Below are 19,273 nucleotides of genomic sequence, written 5' to 3'. Positions count from 1 at the left end.
GTATACACAGGTACACTGAGGTGCACTCTCGTCTTCAACTTCATGGTGCATGAAGCCCACATCTTTAAGGCCACCCTTGGTGATGGGCAAAGCAACCCAAATCTGCACCTCCTCTTCCCTTGAAGATAGGCACAGCCCTGGCCTGAGCACAGAGGCAATACAACTGAGTGTCTGTGTCCATGTGGCTTTGGGCAGGGGGCTTGGCCCCCCTTGATCCCCCTGCACTGTCTCCATCCCTCTCCCTTGAACCAGCACATGGGGCTGAATGGGTGGAGGAAGAAGGCAGGGTTTTTCTGGTTCAGGTGAGGAAGAAAGCAGCTCTCTGCACAGGTACAAGGGCCATGCCTCCAAACATCCCCATGTCCAGGTGGTGATCAACACGTGGGGCCAGCTTGGCCTGGAGAAGCACCCTTTCATCTACCACAAGCCCCTAAAACTGCCTACATCACGAGAACTCACCTCCAGCTCATCTTCGCTCCTCTCCCTCCCCAGCCCTCCCCTCCACCCTGAAGACATCCTTTGACCAAAAGGAGCCGCGGAGGCTAGGAAAGACACTGACGTCAATGTAAAAGTAAACCAAAGAGGTCTGGTTCCTGTATCGCTGTGCCGGGCTGAGCGCCGGAGAGCGAGCACGCTGTCGTTCGGTCGAGGAATCCGGGAGCAGGATCAGCAGCTGAGCTTTCTCATCCGAGCTGTGTAAGTACCGGCGGGGACGTGCAGCGAGGGGGAGAGGGAGGGAGATTTACCAGCTGCAGCTCGGGAAGGCAGCCCTGGCTGAGCTGAGAGTTTGGAGGCACGGAGATTGGGATGGGAGTCCTTGCAAGCTGGGGCAGGAGCAAAAAACACATGGGTTTAGGTGCTGTTGGCTCCACGTGCGTGGGGATGGGGCTGGTGAGGAGCATCTTCTGACAAGCATCTCCTAATAAGAATCTCCTAACAAGCATCTCCTGAGGAGCACCTCCTGCACTGGGTGCTGCAGGGGAAGGGGAGGGCTGGAGAGTTTTGTGCTGGTGCAATGGAAGAGGGAGTCTCATCGAGGGAGATGTGGGTGAACCAGTTGAGGTGAAAGCCAAATTTGTGCTGGTCCACCTTCTAGCCAGGTACACGTGTGCAAGGATGCACACTTGATGTGTATAAAGCAGGCTGCAGGCTATGCTACCTGAGAGATTCAGTGTGAAAAAAAAAAAAATATATATATATATATATATTTCTGGTGTATCTCCCTATTCTGACTACCTCTGTCGAGTCCAGCTACATATGCACGTACACATCTTGCAGATGTCCCCATGTAGGGATGCAGAGCTAGACACAGAGGTTTTATACCCAGATGAAAAAGTGAGAGAGGGCTCAAAATGAACTTTGCAACATACCATTAGGAAGCAGGAAACTTTCCCCAGGAAAATGGTATGGAAAGCACCCTTGCTTTGGATGTTCTTGAATGGGGGAAGCAGCTGGTGGGTGAGAAGGATGAATGGTCCTGCATGCAGCTGGCTGAGACGTGTCTGGCTGCAGTACCTCATACAGAGAGCACCTCCTGTCGTGTACACAAACCATAGTCAGCGGCGGAGTGTGATGAATTGGAAATGCAGCTCTTTGGACCCATTTCAGCTGTGTTTTGGTAACATGAGGCGCCTTCTGTCCTAGCATTTCTCACATGCCAGGGCCAATTTCTCTCCTTCAGCAAAAAGCTGTCCCTTTCCCTGAAATGGCCGTTCCTCCAGCAAAGCTGAAACTACCCCATTCAAAAGCAAAAGGCAGTGGGCATAAAAGTTTAATCCCTATTACATGTGCCTGACAGTCCCAATTGAAAACCACCGGGGCAAATACCTCTGTCATCCAATATTAGATGCAAAAGGCTGCACCTCAGCTCCTGCTGCAAGCCCTGAGCAGAGCCGGAAGAAAGCTAGGATGCTGTGGAAAAAAAGAGGCAGAAATGCCCACCACCTCCGTGACACAGCATCCAAAGGCACTGCCTTCAGTGGGAACCTCTTTACTAAGAAAAGACAGTTTTCTGTCTCTTTTGCCTGCAGAAACCTCTGCCAGCCCACAAAAGGGACAGCAAATCCCCTTCTTCCCCCCTCTCTTCCTACAAGGACACATGGCCACTTACTGTATATATTATTAATTCATAGTTTTAGTACATTTTGCTTAACTCCATTTGAGCCTCCTTTGTCTTCCCCCCCTGTGTGTTGAGACAAAACACAGGGAGGGAGCCATCTCTTCCCTCCCCGTGGAGCGCAAAGGCGCCGAAAGCACCCTACAAGTCTTCCTTCCCCTGTTTTGAAGACGGAGGCAAAGGCCAAGGAAGGAATTGTACATGAAACATCCCTCACGGCACGTTCTCCCGCAGGCAGTGGAATGGGGGAGGCTGCTGAACAGAGCAATAAATCCCACCCCGTGCACGTACAACACCGCCACGGCGCTGCTCCCCCGTGTGTGCATCGCAGCCTTCCAAGCACAGGGGTGCACCCTGGGGTGATGCTGTTCCTGCCCCTGTGTCCTCCTTCGGGGGAAAAGACCAAATCCTGCCCCCCGGCTGGTCAGAAGGGAGGTTGGCTGTCTGCATTTTAATGGGCTGGAGACAGGTAGATGGGGATTTTCAGCAGGCAGGTGCTCAGCACATTTGGGGAAACCTCACCCTTTAAGGAGACGCGAGCCCCAGCATCCAAAAATGCAGACATCCAAATTCCCAAGCCCTTATTAAAGTTGGAGCCAGAACTCCCCCATGGGAGTAACGCTCAGACAAACACACCAAACGCATATTGCTTGGACTTTTCTGTACACCAAGGAAGGTTTCTTTACACACCTGGGTGTTGGGTTTAGGGGAGGTAAAACCATTTATCACCTAAATGTGCATCATAACGAACCTCCTGTAACATCTAAGGTCAGGTCTACAGCCCCATCTGAGGAACATCTGCTGCTTCTGTAAATACCATAAGGATCCTGACACCTCTACATGCTCTCTCTTTCACCTCCCCTCCAGTTTTTATACTTGGCATTTTAATTTGTAGAATTTCACTCAAAACAACCACTTAAGGCTACCCACAGAGAGAAAATCCTAATTGGTGCTTAGCAGAGAAACTCTCTCCTTCCAGGAGGTCCTAGGGAGACACAGCAGAGTCCAGCCACGCTTGACAAAGCCCAGAGGTCAAAGAAGTTGGGCAGCAGTGAGGGGTGAGTGAGGGGAAAAAAAGGTGTGAAGCTTTGGGGCTGATGGGTCTGGGCTGAGCTGGGCTGTGACACCTAATCGACATCACCTGTAGGGATGACACTAACCAGGGACACTGCTGTTCAATCCCAACGTGATATTTACAGGGATCGATATGCCATTAGTGTGTAGACCCAGAGGACTGAATTCTTTATTGCCTCTTACACATAATCCATAAAAGATGTGCAACTCATCTATCACAGCCTCAAAGTGGCCACTGTCACACAACAGGAAAGGTGACTTCTTCCACGTCACTCCAAAAAGGTTTTCTGGCAAATGTCCCCTCCTCTTCACGGCTCCAGCCACCTGCTCTGCAAATACCTGCCAGAAATCTGGGGCTCTGGGACATGCCCTAAAGCCACCAAATGTGGGATATGGCTCCTGGTGCAGTGGCCAAGCCGATGGCACCCATCACTGAGCACACTTGGGTTGTCACTTCTCTCTGTAGGACACCCGGAGAGATGGATTTGGGTCTCCCTGTGGAGCTGCCCCATAGAGGAGCTGTCACAAGTAGGTTTTGGCCTTGTGGATGAGGCTGGGGAGGTTTGCTGAAGTTCTCTATTTCGTCCAGGACACCAAGGACTTCATCTAGCAGGATGCAGAGGAGAAGCTGGGTGGTCACAGCCGGGGTTCACCTGCTTGCTCTCGCAGAGTGGCAGGCTGTCTCCTTTTCCCCTGCTCAAATAAGCCAAGCAATACATCTCCAGGAAAAATCCAGGCTGCCAAGGCACGCCACGCTGTCTTCAGCCCCCAGTTATGTAGATAAATTGATTGTCGTGAGAGTGACGAAGCAGCGCAGCAAACAAACTTTCAGGAGCATGGCAGCCCGTTTTTCACACCCCAGGCTCGGGGCTTCCTGCAGCTTTGATCAAACACACAGCAAATTGTCTGCAGACTGCGTTTGTTTTAGAGGCAGACTTGGGAGCTGAAGCAAATCAGCAAGGGGCAGAGCTTTCTGAGAGACTGACCACATTCGTGCAGTGCTGTGCAGGGTGAATTGAGCGGGTATCGATCATGGGGCAAGCTCACACAGGGCAGGAGCAGGATTGCACAAGGAAAAGCACAAGGAAACACTCTGCCCCTGAGCTACCCCTTTTCCCACCACCCCAAAATGGGTTCGGAAATGCTGGGAGAGGTGCACAGGCTTTGCATACCCCACCCCATCTCAGCCACATGGATTCAGCTGTCACAGCCCCGCGTCCCGTGAAGGCACCGAGTGTCAGGCGCCTCGGAGGATGCCCAGGACTGAAATAGCAAGGAGCAGACGTCAGGAGCCGGAGTCACTGGTGGGGAGAAGAAGGGGAGTCATGCTGCCTCTGGCCCTTGCCTAGATTAGGGATGTCTCATACCAGGGCTGCTCGCCTCCCACTCACCACAGTATTAAGTTTGCCCGAGGAACCGGAGCTGCTAAGACACCAGCAGCAATAAATCCTGACGGTGTGATTCCTCGTGAGCAGCTTACCTAGGAAAGTGCCCAATTATTTCACACACGCTGATTTATTAATACACCCAGGAGGGCTTGAGCCACCACTTCTTGCCCAAGGGAGCTCAGCCCTGGAGCTCAGCATCTCGACTCGCGGTAGTGGAACTGATAAACGACTGGCCGTGATCAGATGGCATATCTAAAAATACAGGGCCTGCGGTTTATTTTTCTTGGAAAATGGAAAGACACCCAAAGAAGCAGAGCCCGATTTAGCAAACACAGCAGGCTGGATTTTTGCTTTAAAGAAGCCAGCAGAATGTGCCCGTGAGGAGGTGACACTTGGGTTGTGGTACAGCCATGGGATTCACCTGCAGAGCCTTTTCCAAGGCACATACCCATTTATTAGCCCATTTAACACTATTTATTACATCTAGCAGTGCTTTTCTAAGATAAAATCCTTACAAGCAATGCAAAGGGCCGCAGTGCATGGGTGCCAAACGGCACTTTACAGCACCACCTGAAATAACAGAGAGAGAAGCTACGAGTAACAAGATGATGTTACGGAGAAGAACGATTCAGCAGTGGCAGGTTGAGCTTTTGCTCCTGATAAAAATTTCACTTTGAGGCCAAAAACATGAGCTGGAGGTCTTCCATACACCCTACCATCCATTGGGTATTCTTAGAGGGGCCATTTTGATAATAGGGAAACTGAGGCACCTTCACAGACAGCAGCTTTGTCCCCAACAAGGCCCCTTGCACAGAGTTTGCTGTGGGAGGAGGGCCCGCCTGCAGGGACAGGAGCTGTAATTCCAAACAGCTGAAAACACAAAGGGAAAAAAAAAATCCAAAATAACAGGCAAAAAAAATCAGCAAATGTACCAGCTTCTTCCAGAGGCAGCAATTTTAGGAATCACTTGTAATCAAGCAGCAGCGGGGTTGGTTTTTTTTTTTGTTTTGTTTTGTTTTCCAAAGGGGGCCCTTTCTTTTCTACATGTTCCTATAGGGTTTTTCATCCCCGTGGAATTTCCTACCATAATCCACCAGATTTACGCTGCCCTGTTCCGGACCAGAGCATCACTGAGCTCCGCGTGCCCCTAACAAAAGGCAGCTCTTCGCAATCTCCACAAAGCAGGCGAACAAAAAGGGCTGGAGAATAGGATTAGCACGGGTTCAGCTTGCAGAGAAAAAGAGCAGGGAGGGGATGTGATTTTCTGTGAAGCCATTTGGGGAGCGTGGAGCAGATTTTCTGACTTGAAGGCATCCTGCCTCCTGGTTGCTGCGACTCCGCGTGGCACCGGGGCATGGGCTCGGCTGCTTGCACAGCGAAGGAGCCCGGCGTTGAGCAGATGGTCCTGGCAGCATCTGCTAAATTGGAGAAGGTGGAGGTACCAGATGGGGCCCCTAAGGTCCCTGCTGCTTGCTTGCCATGTGTGTGTGAACGTCCTTTCCGTTCTCTGCACCCCGCCTCTATGGGCTCAGCTTGGGTTCACTGAATGCTGGAGGTGGGAAGGGACCTCTGGGGCCATCGGGTCCAGCCCCTGCTCAAGCAGGGTGCCCAGGACCACATCCAGGTGGCTTTTGAAGGTCTCCAACGAGGAGACCCACAACCTCTCTGGAATACCACTTCCAGAGCTCGGTTTGAGGTTTTCTGGCTCAGCCCTACCACACCGTGTTTCCCCCTACCCCAAACACAAGAGCAGAGCACCGAGAGCTGCTTGGGGACTCTGTGGACCACCCTGGAGCTACATCCTCATGCAGCCAAGCCCAGTGTCCTGCTGATTCCTTCTCTACAGGCCTGGAGCCAGAGCTGGGTAAAGCCACTCCTCGGGGCCCGTCCCTGACCTCCTGGAGCACGTGTGCCCGAGCGATGCCAAACCCCGGCTGCCTGCGTAGCTTTCCCCTCTGAGCACCCGTGTCCCTGTGCGCCCAGTGACAAACAAATCCAGCAGGGATTGCTTTGCTGGGAATGGGGAGAGCTCCGCGGTGAGGTTGTGACACTGGACGTCGTGTTCTTGGCAATTAGGTCCTTAAACTTTGAAAAAAATAGCAAGGAGGAAAAAAAAAAAGAAATTCAAGAAGTGGCTGCTGGCCAGAGCTGGGTTGGGGGGACTTAAAGGTTAGAGGGAGACCTCGCAAGGGGTCCCAAATGGTGATGGATAGCAAGGGGTGGTGGAGATGTGATGTGCTTTGTTGGGCTGCTGAAGGGTCTCTCCAGCTCTTTTTATTGGTGTCTTGATTGAGGATCCGTGTCAGAAACCCCACTGGTGTGACAGCAGGGCTGATCTGGGCAAACTGGGCTGGAGGGAGGGATCCTGACCCCGCACAGGGTATGTCTATAGCAGGACAGGGCACATCCATCTCTGCAACCCTTGTCATGTAATAAATGGACACAGGCGGGACCGATGGACCAGGACCAGTCATTGGGGACAGACCTCGGGGTCACCTGGAGAAGCGGCTTGCTCCTCGTGCCCTGCAGATGCCTTCACAATTTTCAGCTCAGCGAAAATGCCACGGCCAGGGGAGAGAAACACAGGGGGAGGAAATGCTCAGAAAAGTCAGTTCCTAAAACTGCAGCAGGCAGGCAGGAAACGGGCTCTTGCATACTTTCTCCCCCGTGCCTGACTCACTCGCCGGGGGCCATGGACATCGTTTGGGAACCACTTTTCTTTCCCTGTTCCTCATCAAATGGACAAAGCACGGCTGCATCCCGTCAGCAGAAGCCCCCGTACGGTCACTGTCTGATCTCCCTCCCTGTGTAAACACGCCTATGGGGAGCCTGTTTGGAGGCTAAGAGTCCTTCTGGCCTTTGCTGTGCTCTGAGGATGCTGAGTGACAGCCCAGCGGGTGCTGGGAAGTGCCTGTGATTTCGGAGCAGTGCCTTGGCAGGAAAAAAGGACTGCTGTCTGCTGAGCCTCTTATGTCAGGTAGGTACAGCTGCCTCTGGGCCCTGCTGAGAGGTAATTACAGGGGCAGCTGGATCATCTTTTATAGCTCAGCCAGCCTCTGTTGCTCATGCTGAGAGGCAGGCAATGGGATGCTCAACGTGATGAGGGGAAGCAGTCGGATGTCCTCCTCTGGGCAGAAAAAGCTCAAATTTCCCTGCTCTTTTGGTGTTTCTGCCCCAGCTTTGCAGGAGAGAGACAAGTTCTGGGAGACAAAAGATCCACCTTCACAACCTACCCTATTGCCTTTCCCAAGCTGGTGTCTGGGAGCTACAAGGGCAGTGAGATTTCTCCTCCTGCACCAGTGATGGAGCAGGAAGGAGGGAAGGTCACAGGCTCCAGCAAGGAGAAACCCCAAGCCCAGACCCCCTGCACAATCTGCTGGGTCTTCCCGATCAGCCCTGTCTGCTACTGGGTTGGTGCATCCATCTGAGTACCAGTAGCCCTGACGGGATCAGTTTTGACTCAAATTGAATAAATGGAGCTCAGCAGGGGCAAATCTTGAGCTCCATCCCATGCCAGTCCACAAGGTTTCCCACCCTTGTGGACAAGCAAGGATATAGGATGAAGAGTCAAGGTTTCTTCCTGGCTCTCATGAGCCCCACCAAATTGGTCTGGCTAGAAGTTGTCCCCACCAAATATCTGCTTCTCTCTGCTATTCTCACTGCTGGAGGGTAGAAGTTAGGGCAGGTGCTTTCATCCATCAGGCAGGAGCTCAGCACCTGTCGGACCCCGCTCGGCTCCGTGAGGCTCTGCAGCAGGGCTGGGACAGGAGCCAGCCTTTTGTTCCTCGTCCTTTGACAACGTTCCCACACTGCTGTCCAAGGTTTTCCTTCCAGAGGATGGGAACGCACGTCCAACTCGTTAATGGCAAGGAAGCACAACGGGGTTGACCAAGCCCCTCTGCAAGGCAGGACATTCCTACACATTCGTGGAGAGTCTCGGTGTCTGTAGATTTTACCGTAAACCAAATGTGTGGTTTATGAGAAGAGTTGGGGAGGGTAAAATAGATGTAGGCTGTCCTCTATGCCTTTAACTTTTCCTGTTGTGGTAAAGGATTTCCTTTACCATAGCAGGATCCACGTCATTTCTTCATCAGCCCTGCATCTCCATCAGCTGGGCAACCTCCCTAGGTAGCCTTCTGAGGACAGGCTTGTGTTTGTGACATTCCCTCTTCCCCTTTCCCTTTCTGGTTCTCCTGCTGCCTTGTGCAGGAGCAAGACAGTGGACAGACATTTCAGAAATACCTGTGTTGATGGGAAAATGGGAAAATGCTCAAGGAGGTGGGCTATGGGCATGTGAGTTCATGTTCTCTGAAGCAGCTAATCAAAAGAGGTTTCCCAGACCACTTAGTGAAGATCCTACTCTTCTTGTGTCCTCCATGCAGTGAGGATCCTATCCTTCAGTGTCTCCATGAAGCCATGACCCTAAATAAAGGCTCCTCAACTTTCTGAGCTCTATTACATTGCGTCTGGGTCCAGGACCTACTTGGGTAGAAGCTCTCCTTCAGCACTGAAAAAAAGAATGAATTTCTGAGGATCTGTTCAGTCTAACAGATGCTAAATTCAACATCCCAACAAAAACAGGCATGCTCAGACGTGTTGATCCCCACTGTTATGGGATTGCTAGGAGTTATTATGGGCCAGCAGCACTCTTCCATACCCTGACGATTGTTATCCCATGTGCTAATTTCAGCTGATCCAATACCTTCTTCCACTTACACTCTGAAGGCATCCACTTCAATATTTAATGTTGTTGCATATTCTTGGAGGTCTTTTCCAACCTCAATGTTTCTATGCTTCTATGATATTGAGCCAACAAGCTCGAAAATTTTCCACTTGTTAAAGCTTCCCTTTTTTTTCCCCCTTCGGGAGCGTGATAAATGTCTGAAAATCGAGAGATGATGGAAGCTCTTCATTCATCAGCTACGGTTACAACTCCTCCCAAAGTCGAGTGTGGGAACCGTGTCTGGGCCAAAGCATGGCCCAGAACCCGGACGGACCTCCTCCACCTTAAAAGCAGCATCTGCTTCCCGATAAGGCATGCTCTGTACTATCTCAGGCACAACTTGAAACTTTGCAGCTGTTGCCACTCCAAGTCTAGCTCTAAATTCAGCAAGGAGGGAGAGGCTGGGATAGCGGAGGAGTGTGGGGCACTCGTTTTCCTGTCCACAAAGGATGGGAAGAAAGCTCTTGTGCATCATGCAGGAGAGCAAAACCAAGTTGGTCCTCACTTAGGAAGGGCCAGGAAGCCCCAAAGCAGGTGAACAGAGCACAGGTGTCCATACCTCATCCTGGAGAAAAGTCTCCTTGCTTTTTTCAGTCTCATATTTGTAATTCTAGAGCTGTTCCCTAAATATATCAGGTTTGTTGACAGACTGGTAGAAAATTAAACATTTTCCACCATAGACAATAACAACAATAGGGTCCAAGTTCATCTTCCCCACCCAACACTGGACCATAGGTTGGTTTCTTCTCTTTTGTTTTTCATCTTGCTCAGCTCCCAGGAATGAAGGAAGTGAAGGCAATTTTATTAGCCCGAGATGACTCACGGAGGCCTTCCAATCAAACTTGTTTTCCAAGTCATGAGGAAGTGAAAAGCAGATGAGATCCCAGGCACGTGCCTGAGCTGGAGGTCGCTTGTGAAAGGCTGGGATATCTGCATCAGGGAGCACGTAAAGTCAAGGGAGATGTTCCTGAAACTGGGGGAAGAATCTGCCCCTCGTTCTGAGGAAACTCAAAATAGAAAATCAATGAAATAACCAGACAAAAGAGATCAGCTCAGACTTCCTGGGAAAGATCCAAGGGTGAAAAACTAATTCCAGAAAATGAGGTCAACCTTCTCCAATATCCATAGCTACTGTTTGTGCTCTAGCGAGACACGCATGTGTGGAGTTTACCTCTCCTCTATTTATGGATTTGGCCTCTTGACCTGGAATTCAATGCCTCTCAGTTGATCTTGTTGTGTTGTGACGGGCTATATCCTGCCTGTTTGTTGTGTTGGCACCAGCGAGGCCTTTATCTAAATGGTGCAGGAAGACAGCAGCCCAGGGCTGGCACTAAATTCTTATCGATTCTCCCTGTCCTTCTGAATAACTACCTTTGATGAAATGTTTTGCTTCATTTTTTTTTCTGCCTTTTTTTCCCAAGAGGGACTCCTAAAGCTCCTGTAAAGCCTCGTGGAAATAACATCTGTGCATCTTTGACCCCTACCCCTCAGAAGATGGCTTTTTTTGGTACCTAGTCTAGACCAGAAAACATCCCATCATGAGGAGGGGGTCAGGGATTTGGGAGATTTGGGTCCTTACAGTATTGGTCAACAGAGACATCTTGAAAGCTGGTCCAGACGTGTGCCTTGAGCCTGTCTCAGCAAGGTGACCCTTCATTATATTATGCCCAATCTCACCTCTTCTGCAGCCAAAGATGAGGGAAAACTCAGCTCCAGGCTCTGATGCCCACAACCACTCTACCACCAGAAGGAAAGGGCTGTGTGAGGATGGACAAATGTGCTGGGGAACCTCAGGCTGTCCAGTTGCACCCCCAAATAACCTCCACTCAGCCACTTCAACCTAGATCTGATCAACACCTTTCTCCAACAACTGCAGCCAGAAGTCACCAAGGCATGCAAAGTCACCCTTCATCTCCCTCTGCCAGGTCCTTTCTTAGGGTCTGGACAGCTGGGTTGGTTCAAAGCATATCCCAGGCATCCCAGGCATCAGGTCCAGCACCTTCCTACAAAGTTTCTATCTAATCCCAGATCATGTAGGGAAGACAAAAAGAGAGGTATTTCCCTCCCATGTCACACGGTGGAGGCTCAGTGACTTTGCAGTGGCCTTGAGCTGCCTGAATGCTCAGCAAGGAGATTTTGTTCCCACAGAGACATAGGAAAAAAGACCTGGGGAGGGGACAGGGTGGGCAGCAACGTCACTATTAGTTCACTAGAGATGTTCAGGCATTAGCGCAGTGAGGAAGGCTGGAGCCCTCTTTAGCGTTTCCAACACTTCATAAATTTCAGAGAGATTTAGGGCAAGGAGCCAGACGTTTGGGGAGAAATTCTGAACACTAAAAGACAAGTGGAAATATTTTTTTTTTTGGTAGTGTGTATTTTTTCCCATTAGTTGCAAGGCTATATTTAGAAGAGGGGGGGGGGAGACAGAGAGCGCGTAAGAGAGATTAGGCATTTCTTCATGTTCTGTAGTCACTCCAGTTGTTCTGCTCGTAGGAACAGATGTCTCTTTCCTGGGGCGATAGCAGTCAGGTCCACAAGGAAATTTTCTTACCAGCAGCTCCTCTAACATAGAAAGGATATCGGGCCAGAGGTAAGTCAGTCCATCGTGGAGGGATAGACCAGTAGATGCTTTGGGATGTGGGTCCCAAATGGGGGAGCAAGCGATCGGGGAGGTGGCAGATGTGGGAAGATGTGACCCTAAGCCTGGACTGGACTGGAAATTGTGGTTATCACAGCAGGGAGCCCCAGCAGGGTGAGGTGGAAAGGGCATGTTGTTGAATATGTGGAAGAGCTACTTGCAGAGCCCATGGCTCTGCCCTTGCCGCAGGTGTAGAAGGTTTCCAAAAGGTGCCCGGGCTGCACCATGGGGCTGCTCTGGGCTGCAAGGGGTTTTTCACATCGTGAGCTTCCCGTTGTGGGGTTTGGGGGCTGTACCATGATATGTGTGTTTTCCAAGGAGATGGGGGGTGATGAAAGGCGTGCAGAGGTGCTGGCTTTCCCCCCAGGGAAAAGTACTATGCCAACTCTTGTGAAAGTGGGGGGTTTTTTTGTTTGTGTCCACATAATGAAATTTGGGGAAAATAAATTTGTGCAGATTTTTGAAGCCAGTAGATAAGTCGGTGCATTGCCTGGCTCGGGGGACTGGGGATGTTTTATCTCTGGCTGTGCAGAGGGGTGCAAGTTCAGCTCTAGGAAAGATGCTGTTTTCTTTCTCTGAATCATTTGCACGGTCAGCCTGAGGAGAAGCAGATTCTCTCCGATATCCTTAACAGATTTCTTCAGAAACCCTCCCGGCTTTCATAGCAACACACCTTTCAACACCTCAAAGTTTTTTTTCCAGGTTAATCCAGAATTTTCAAACCCCTTAAGGCACTGGGTGGGGAGCTGTCTGCACAGCGCAGTGACATACGTGCCTTGGGAGGGAAAACACAGCAGCCAGTCCCCAAAGGATTAAGATCTGGTAATCCATCCTAGGATTCCTCCAAAAAATGTCTGCTCCCCGGATTAATCATGGCTCTGTGCCTCAGTTTTCCCCCTCAGCCAAGAGAGCAGCACGGCTTGAAGTGAGCACTGGGCTGCAAAGGTACATCTGTGCTGGGCTGGTCTGCTGCTCATAGGGAGATGCAAGCACACCAAATTTTCCATCAGTCCCTTGTCCCTACCTGCATTTGTGCCACCTCCATTACCCTGTGGGTGTTCAGCTTGGCTTTTTCTGTCCTGGACCATACAGAGCTGCAGGTATTGTCCGAAGGCAAACCTCTGCTGCTGCTCTTCCCCAGTGTCCTGCTCGGGCTTCTTGCCACGGGACAGAGCCAGCAGGCAGCTGGAGGCATAAAGAGGGAAAAGAATTCATAGATAGCTAAATTTGCAATTAAAAACTTCCTTTTCAAAAAACAAGTGGCAATGCACAGGTCTGATGTTGCTCAGTTTAAACTCCCACTGTGGTTTTGTACATGCCTGTGAAGTTCCTGGATGTGCCTATATGGTAATTCTCACTGCAGGGCTCTCCTTGGACACAGCCAGGACAGATTTTAATCCGAACTGACATTTCTAGCACTGTGTCCCAGCCACCCTTGAAATGCTAGATGGATTACTCTAATCCCCCCAAAAATCAAATGCATTTCTCTTGTACTGTTGCAGCCTCCCAAGAAGACAGGCACAGATCCATCTCTACTGGCTAGACCTACAAAACTCCAGGCCCATTAGCTTCTTTCCAGATTTAGCTTTAAAAAGAATTTTAAAACTTCTTGGAAGTTTTTTTTCTTCTCCAAAAAAAAAAAAGATGTACTTTCCCCTCCTACTATACTAAGGACAGAGAGGGATCTGAGCAAGAAGTCATGCTCTGATTTCTCTTACAGAGCTAAAAATGCATGGTACCTGCTGCAGAGATGTCAGACCATGCTCCCTGGTGACAGATGGCACTTGGTAGTAGCCCTGGTGAGCTACGAGATATTGATATCTGCAATGCTAGCAGCATGATTTATAGGGCATTCAACAAAACACAGCAATTCTGTCACTCCAAGGCCAGGATCTGGTAAAGCAGAAAAGAAGGACATGAAATATGCTATGGTATCCATAAGTTGGTATCCATAAGTTGTTGTAGATGTCTAAATGTTGCCCTAAGATGTCTGGACAAGAAGGAATTACCTCAAGATGCACCAGGCGAGGTTCAGGTTGGAAATTAGGAGAAAATTAGTCTCGTAAAGAGCAGTCAGGCACTGGGACGAGTTGCCCAGGGAAGTGGTGGAGTCACCGTCCCTGGGGGTGTTCAAGGAAAGGTTGGACGTGGTACTTAGGGACATGATTTAGCGGTGACTTTGGTGGTAGGAGGATGGTTGGACCAGATGATCTTGGAGCTCTTTTCCAACTTTAATGATTTTATGAGTCTATGATTAGCACTTTTAAGGTGACTTGTACAAGCAAGCTTTATAAGAGACATGCTGAAAGATCTCTGGATGCCCACCACTGCTGGGTGCACATGTGTGGGTCTGGAGAGACAGGGGACCTGCAGGTTGTATGAACAATCCCACTTTGTTCATTTGTACCTGTACATTTGGGCTTCTTCTTTCAAAGTCAAATGTGCAAATGGGCACAGAGGAGGTATAAGCTGTGCAGAACTCCACCAGCATGTGAATTGCCTGCTCTGTGTATCTTTGGGAGCCTCGTTCCATATTTTCCATGCATGCTCCTATCAGGGATGGACCATGCAGAACTGTCAGGTTTAATACAGATTGTCTCTGGGGCGTTCAGCAGCCAGCTCAAGCCCAAATGCAGAGAGCAGGCAATTTGAGCCAAGAAGTCTCCCTCCTGGTCACTTTTTGTCCCCAGCAGAACCAGGCAGCTCACAGAGGACCTGATTTTGTCCTTGGGCTTTTTAGGAAGCGTGGGGTACACCTATGTGCACAAACAGCATTAAACACAACAGGGTGAAGTAGAAATACCCCAGGGTATCACAGAATCATTAAGGTTAGAAAAGACCTCCAAGATCATCTGGTCCAACCATCACCCTACCACCAATGTCACCAACTAGACCATGTCCCTAAGTACCACATCCAACCTTTCCAAACAAATCACAATTCATGGCAACACCCATTGCCCATCCATAGTAGGGCCTTGGAGGTGGAGGACCATGGGTGGTCTTGCTGAGCCCATCAGACAGGAGGCAAATGGCTCAACAACATCACAGGATTGCCAATCTGTTGCAAATCTGAAAACATTTAATATCAGGCCAAAAAAAAAAAAAATGAGAGGCAAGCAAAGCACTCTAAAAGAAGCCATTCGGTCTTGTTTGCAATGTCTTGATGCCAAAGCAATTGTGAATTTTCAGGGAAGAAGACCTAAAGGAAAGGATGTGTGGTGGAGAGTGCTAGTAAACTCCTTGCAGGTTCATAATAGAGGAAAAAAATGTATTCTGGCCATGCTCAGTGCCTAGTTGTGGGTTTCTCAGCTCTGGCTTCCTCTGTCCTCCCAGTGTTTTTCAACCTGTTGGCTAATTTCAACCAAAATTTGGCTGCAGGGGAAGATCACCTCCATTTTCAGGATATTAGGCAGCAACGAGAGGAGAAAGTTAAACAAGTGCCGGAGCCAAGGGAATAGCTGGAACGTGAATGCTCATTAAGGCAGCCGGGTGTCCACATGGGAAAAAGCTATTAATAAGCATCTCAAACAGAGGAAAGCTTTCGTCCAGCCCTTTGAGCCACTGCAAGGCATGAAACCATGAGAAAGCAGGTGTCATTTCATCCGACCCTCACAGAGCCGTGTGTTTTGTGTCTCCAATGCGCCTTTTAGTTCCACAGCCTCGGAGGGGGAGGAATAATCCTACCCTGGACTGGGTTTCACAGTTTTTGATGGTAATTCCCCCACAGCCAGGTGTTTCATACACTTCATCCAGCTACCCTCACTCCAGGGGGTTTCATCAGTGCCCAGGAACCAAGTGAGAGCAGAGATGTGATGCCTTCAAATACAGGATCTTCCCCACCCTGGGAACAGCCTAATTTCTGCTTTGGGGTGGGATCTTTCTCCCCTAGACATCAGCTCACGGCCCGGGCGCTAGATGGGAACCAGCTTTTCCCTGCTGGCAGCTGGATTCATTCCCTTTCTCTCCCTTTCTCCCTCCGTTCCCACTGTCAGCAAACCCACCCTCCCCAGGCTGACAGAATGAGCCCTACCATGTATAGGGCAAGGTCCTCAACATGCACAAAAACACCATATTTGGCCAGTTTGAGCCCGAGTTGAGTGAGAGCTTGCCAGGAGGAGAATCAGACAATTTAAACCGAAAGAGAGTGAGTTTAACCCTTCGTTTATAAATAGGATGATAAATCACCTAGGGAACTTTAAACACGGCGAGGCTGCAAAGCTAAACACATGCTGCTGCCATGCCAAGGTTAGCAGGCAGGACAGGGTGAGGGGTACGGGGGGATGATGGAGGATCCAGTTTGCCAGGTCAGATGGTCAGATTCAGGACAGGGAGATGAGGAAAGCTGAAGCTGTTTATACTAAACAACGCTTGCTCTCACTTATTAATGTCCTTTTCATCTTTCCCATCCCAGTGCGTGGCTCTCTTTTTCTCTCCCTGTATGCAGAGATGCTATCTGCACACGCCAATAAATAACCCTTTTGGAGACTGGTTAGGACAAACCTCCACTGCATGACCTGCCTTTTCTTTTGTATCCCGTTATTTGAATTGCTGGGCTAGATCCAAAAGTCCCCTGGGTCAGGGAAGCAACTCCTGTTGATTTCAGCGAGCAAGGGGTGAGGCTTAGGGCTGATGCAGAGCTCAAAGTCGGGTGGAGAGAAATAAAGGATGGCCAAGGGTATCCTTCTGGGACAGATGAGGCACTGAGCCGCTTGTGTTGAGTGAACAAGAGGGATCCAAGCAGCAAGCGAGCAAGACAAGAGGCAGCAAGTCCTGCTTTCCGCTCAGAGACCATCTGTTTCCTATTTGGCCCAAGAATGATGGAATTGGTTGCGTCTCGCAACGATGAAAAAGCATTTCAGAGCAGGTTCCTGTCTCCCATTGCAGAGCAGGGACCTTTATCAGAACGAGGGAAGCCAGGTCAACCTCCAGTCTCCATCCCTCCCCTTATCCCGTTCCTACCCAGATGCCTGCTGGACTTTTAAGGAAATGCTGCTCATGGCCAGCCAGACAAAATCCAGCCTGAGAGGTATAATATAACAGCACGGGCTAACTGGTGCATTCAGACACCACTCCGATGGGAGGATATTTACCCATCGTGGACTTTGCAGACTGCCAGCTCCATGAGACAGGGATTGCATGGAAATCTGGGGAGCTGTGAGCTGATTTAGGCATGGAGAAGTCCAGCTCCAATCTCCCTGGGTATTTTAGGAAGCAGGGTGGCACAAAAGTTGTAAACTCTGCAAGAAAAGGTGACTCCGGTTCTTGGAGCTCTTCGTGAGTTTATGCTAGAGTTGCAAGCTATGAATAGGTACCATAGAAAAAAGAGGTTTTTAGAGGCTGCAAAGCTTCTCATGTGCTTATCCATGACCCTCACTGACTGCTCCATGGTTATGCATAATTGAACTGACCCCACTTTAACACCTGCATGAATATTTCTGGTGGCGGAGACAGGGAGACCTGCCTGAGGTAATTTTGGACTTGGAAATGCGGGGAAGGGGGCAGAATTGGAAACCTCTGGGAATGTTCACTTTTCCTCAGACACGAGGTCACGCTGCCTTTCTGTTCAGCCTGCTGCAACATGGGGCAATGTACCTTTGTCAAGTGCTTGGAGACCCAGAATGGAAAAATACTTAGTAGCTGTTAACCAAGGGTTTGGTCCAGCTCCATCTCATTAAAAGCACTCAGAAGAATGCCGTTGCTTTGCCAGTCAAGCTCTCCATCCTTGCTGTTTGTGAGCAATCCCACAAAAAAAAAAAAAAAAAAAAAAAAAAAAGGCCATTCACCCGAACATCCATCAGCAACAATTTGATTAGAGGAAGACTTTTTCCCCTGCAGCCCAAGAGCAGCTTTTCCATCGCTTGTCAGTAAGGAAATCTTCAGAATTACTTACATTTGTCAGGGTTTCTTTCACATAGCTGCTTATACTGTGAGTCCAGGCAGGGCAGCGATAGAGTAGGAAGAAACATCAGCTCTAACACGGCTCCTCCGTTACAATTTGGCAAAGTGCTGCCTGTTATTCTTTTGGGTGATTACAATATCTGGAGTTTATTTCACTGCACACAGAGCTCAGTGGAAGAGGGGCCGACGTAAGCCAGCACACCGTATGTGCTGATGATTTTCGTTTCTGTGTACGGGCAGTACTCACAGGGGATACTTTCCTATTAGGCTAAAGTGCCCTACTTACCTCAACAGCGTTGTGAGGATGGGGCACATCTGAAGGCAGCTCAAGTTACTTATTTCACTGAAGCAGGAAAAGAAAAATGGAAGATGAATATCAGGTGCTCCTGATAAGGCATCTGAGAGTGAGTAAAAAGCTTGCAGAAGAGGCGAGTGACTAACAAGATGTAAAATCAGAGCAAACAGCCAATGCCTTACAATTACAATAGGAGGACAAATGCACATGCAAGTTCCTCCTAAGGGGTGGGATGGGTGATTTTGTCTTCTCCCCTTGCTCACCTACCTGCATGAACACAGATATACAAGCTCATGCCGCACTCGAGAGGCAATGGAGTCTTTATTTCCTTACTTGCACGGGTGCAGTGGCTTCTGCAGCGCTCCCCGTGACAGCATCTGCAAAGGGAAGCCTGGGAGCAGATCCAGGCATCTGCTGGTTTCAGTTTGTGTTTGTAATTAAAGAGCCACACAAACAAACAGAGCAGATCAGATGGTGAGAATATTAGAAAATCATGAGAAGATGGGCCAACTTTCTACACCCTCCCCACGCGTCTTTCTCAAGTGCCACGCTTTGCGATTCCACTGCCTTCAGCCAGTCTTGGGTCTGTTTTTTCCTGTTATTTACCATCAGCATCCTTGGCACAAAATCAGAAGAGACGAGACTTTTCCCCAGGAGCCTGCAGGCTCAGTCAGACCCAGACAAAATAACGTGAACACATGTGTGACATTGGCTGCCGCTGGAGGTCAGTGCAGGGGGAGGTAATCCAGTTGTTTCCAAAATACATGTTCCCACATCTGATTGCTGATGGAGATGTCCTAAGTGCAAAAGTCAGGCCTGTTCCTCTTTGCCCAGCAGTCCTTTGGGACATCTGACACCAGCCTTCGGGATTTCAGTCCTGCAGAATAACTTGGGACTGGGTTTGATTTCAGGAGGGCTTTGATGATTGAGCATCAGCCATTCCAATGGGCAACTCAGAGGCATGGATCTGAGCAGCTACCTAAACACGACAGATTGCCATTTGCTTATAAACATCCTCCCGAGTTCAAGGATATTAAAACCCAGCTTTTTTTTTTTTTTTTTACCACTTCCACTGACTAGATGAGAGGCAAGAAGAAAGTAGAGCAGCCACCAGATCCCGGGCTGCCTGACCTAGGACACC

General features: G+C 49.6%; 1 protein-coding gene and 1 long non-coding RNA gene across 3 annotated transcripts in view; one reads left to right on the top strand and one right to left on the bottom strand.

The window, feature by feature from the left end:
* Positions 1–596: 596 nt before the first annotated feature.
* The window catches only part of GPR20 (G protein-coupled receptor 20), a 22,261-nt gene continuing 3,584 nt past the window's right edge, over positions 597–19,273 (top strand). Inside the window, exon 1 of one of the 2 annotated variants that reach the window (XM_084510790.1) lies at positions 597–696. The gene's annotated coding sequence lies outside the window, so the exon portion shown is untranslated. Of the gene's footprint in view, positions 697–11,704; positions 11,892–19,273 lie in introns of those variants that run through there. The other variant, XM_084510789.1, reaches the window with a different exon arrangement.
* The window catches only part of LOC311432380, a 19,047-nt gene continuing 12,743 nt past the window's right edge, over positions 12,970–19,273 (bottom strand). The window contains exons 2-3 of the long non-coding RNA XR_014690028.1: positions 13,679–13,832; positions 12,970–13,124 (exon numbers count right to left, since the gene is read on the bottom strand). This is a non-coding gene — a long non-coding RNA (uncharacterized lncRNA). The remainder of the gene's footprint in view (positions 13,125–13,678; positions 13,833–19,273) is intronic.

This window comes from Aythya ferina (assembly GCF_964211825.1).
Source record: "Aythya ferina genome assembly, chromosome: 2".
NCBI classification, from domain to species: Eukaryota; Metazoa; Chordata; class Aves; order Anseriformes; family Anatidae; genus Aythya; species Aythya ferina.
This window is presented reverse-complemented; position numbering and strand designations above follow the sequence as displayed.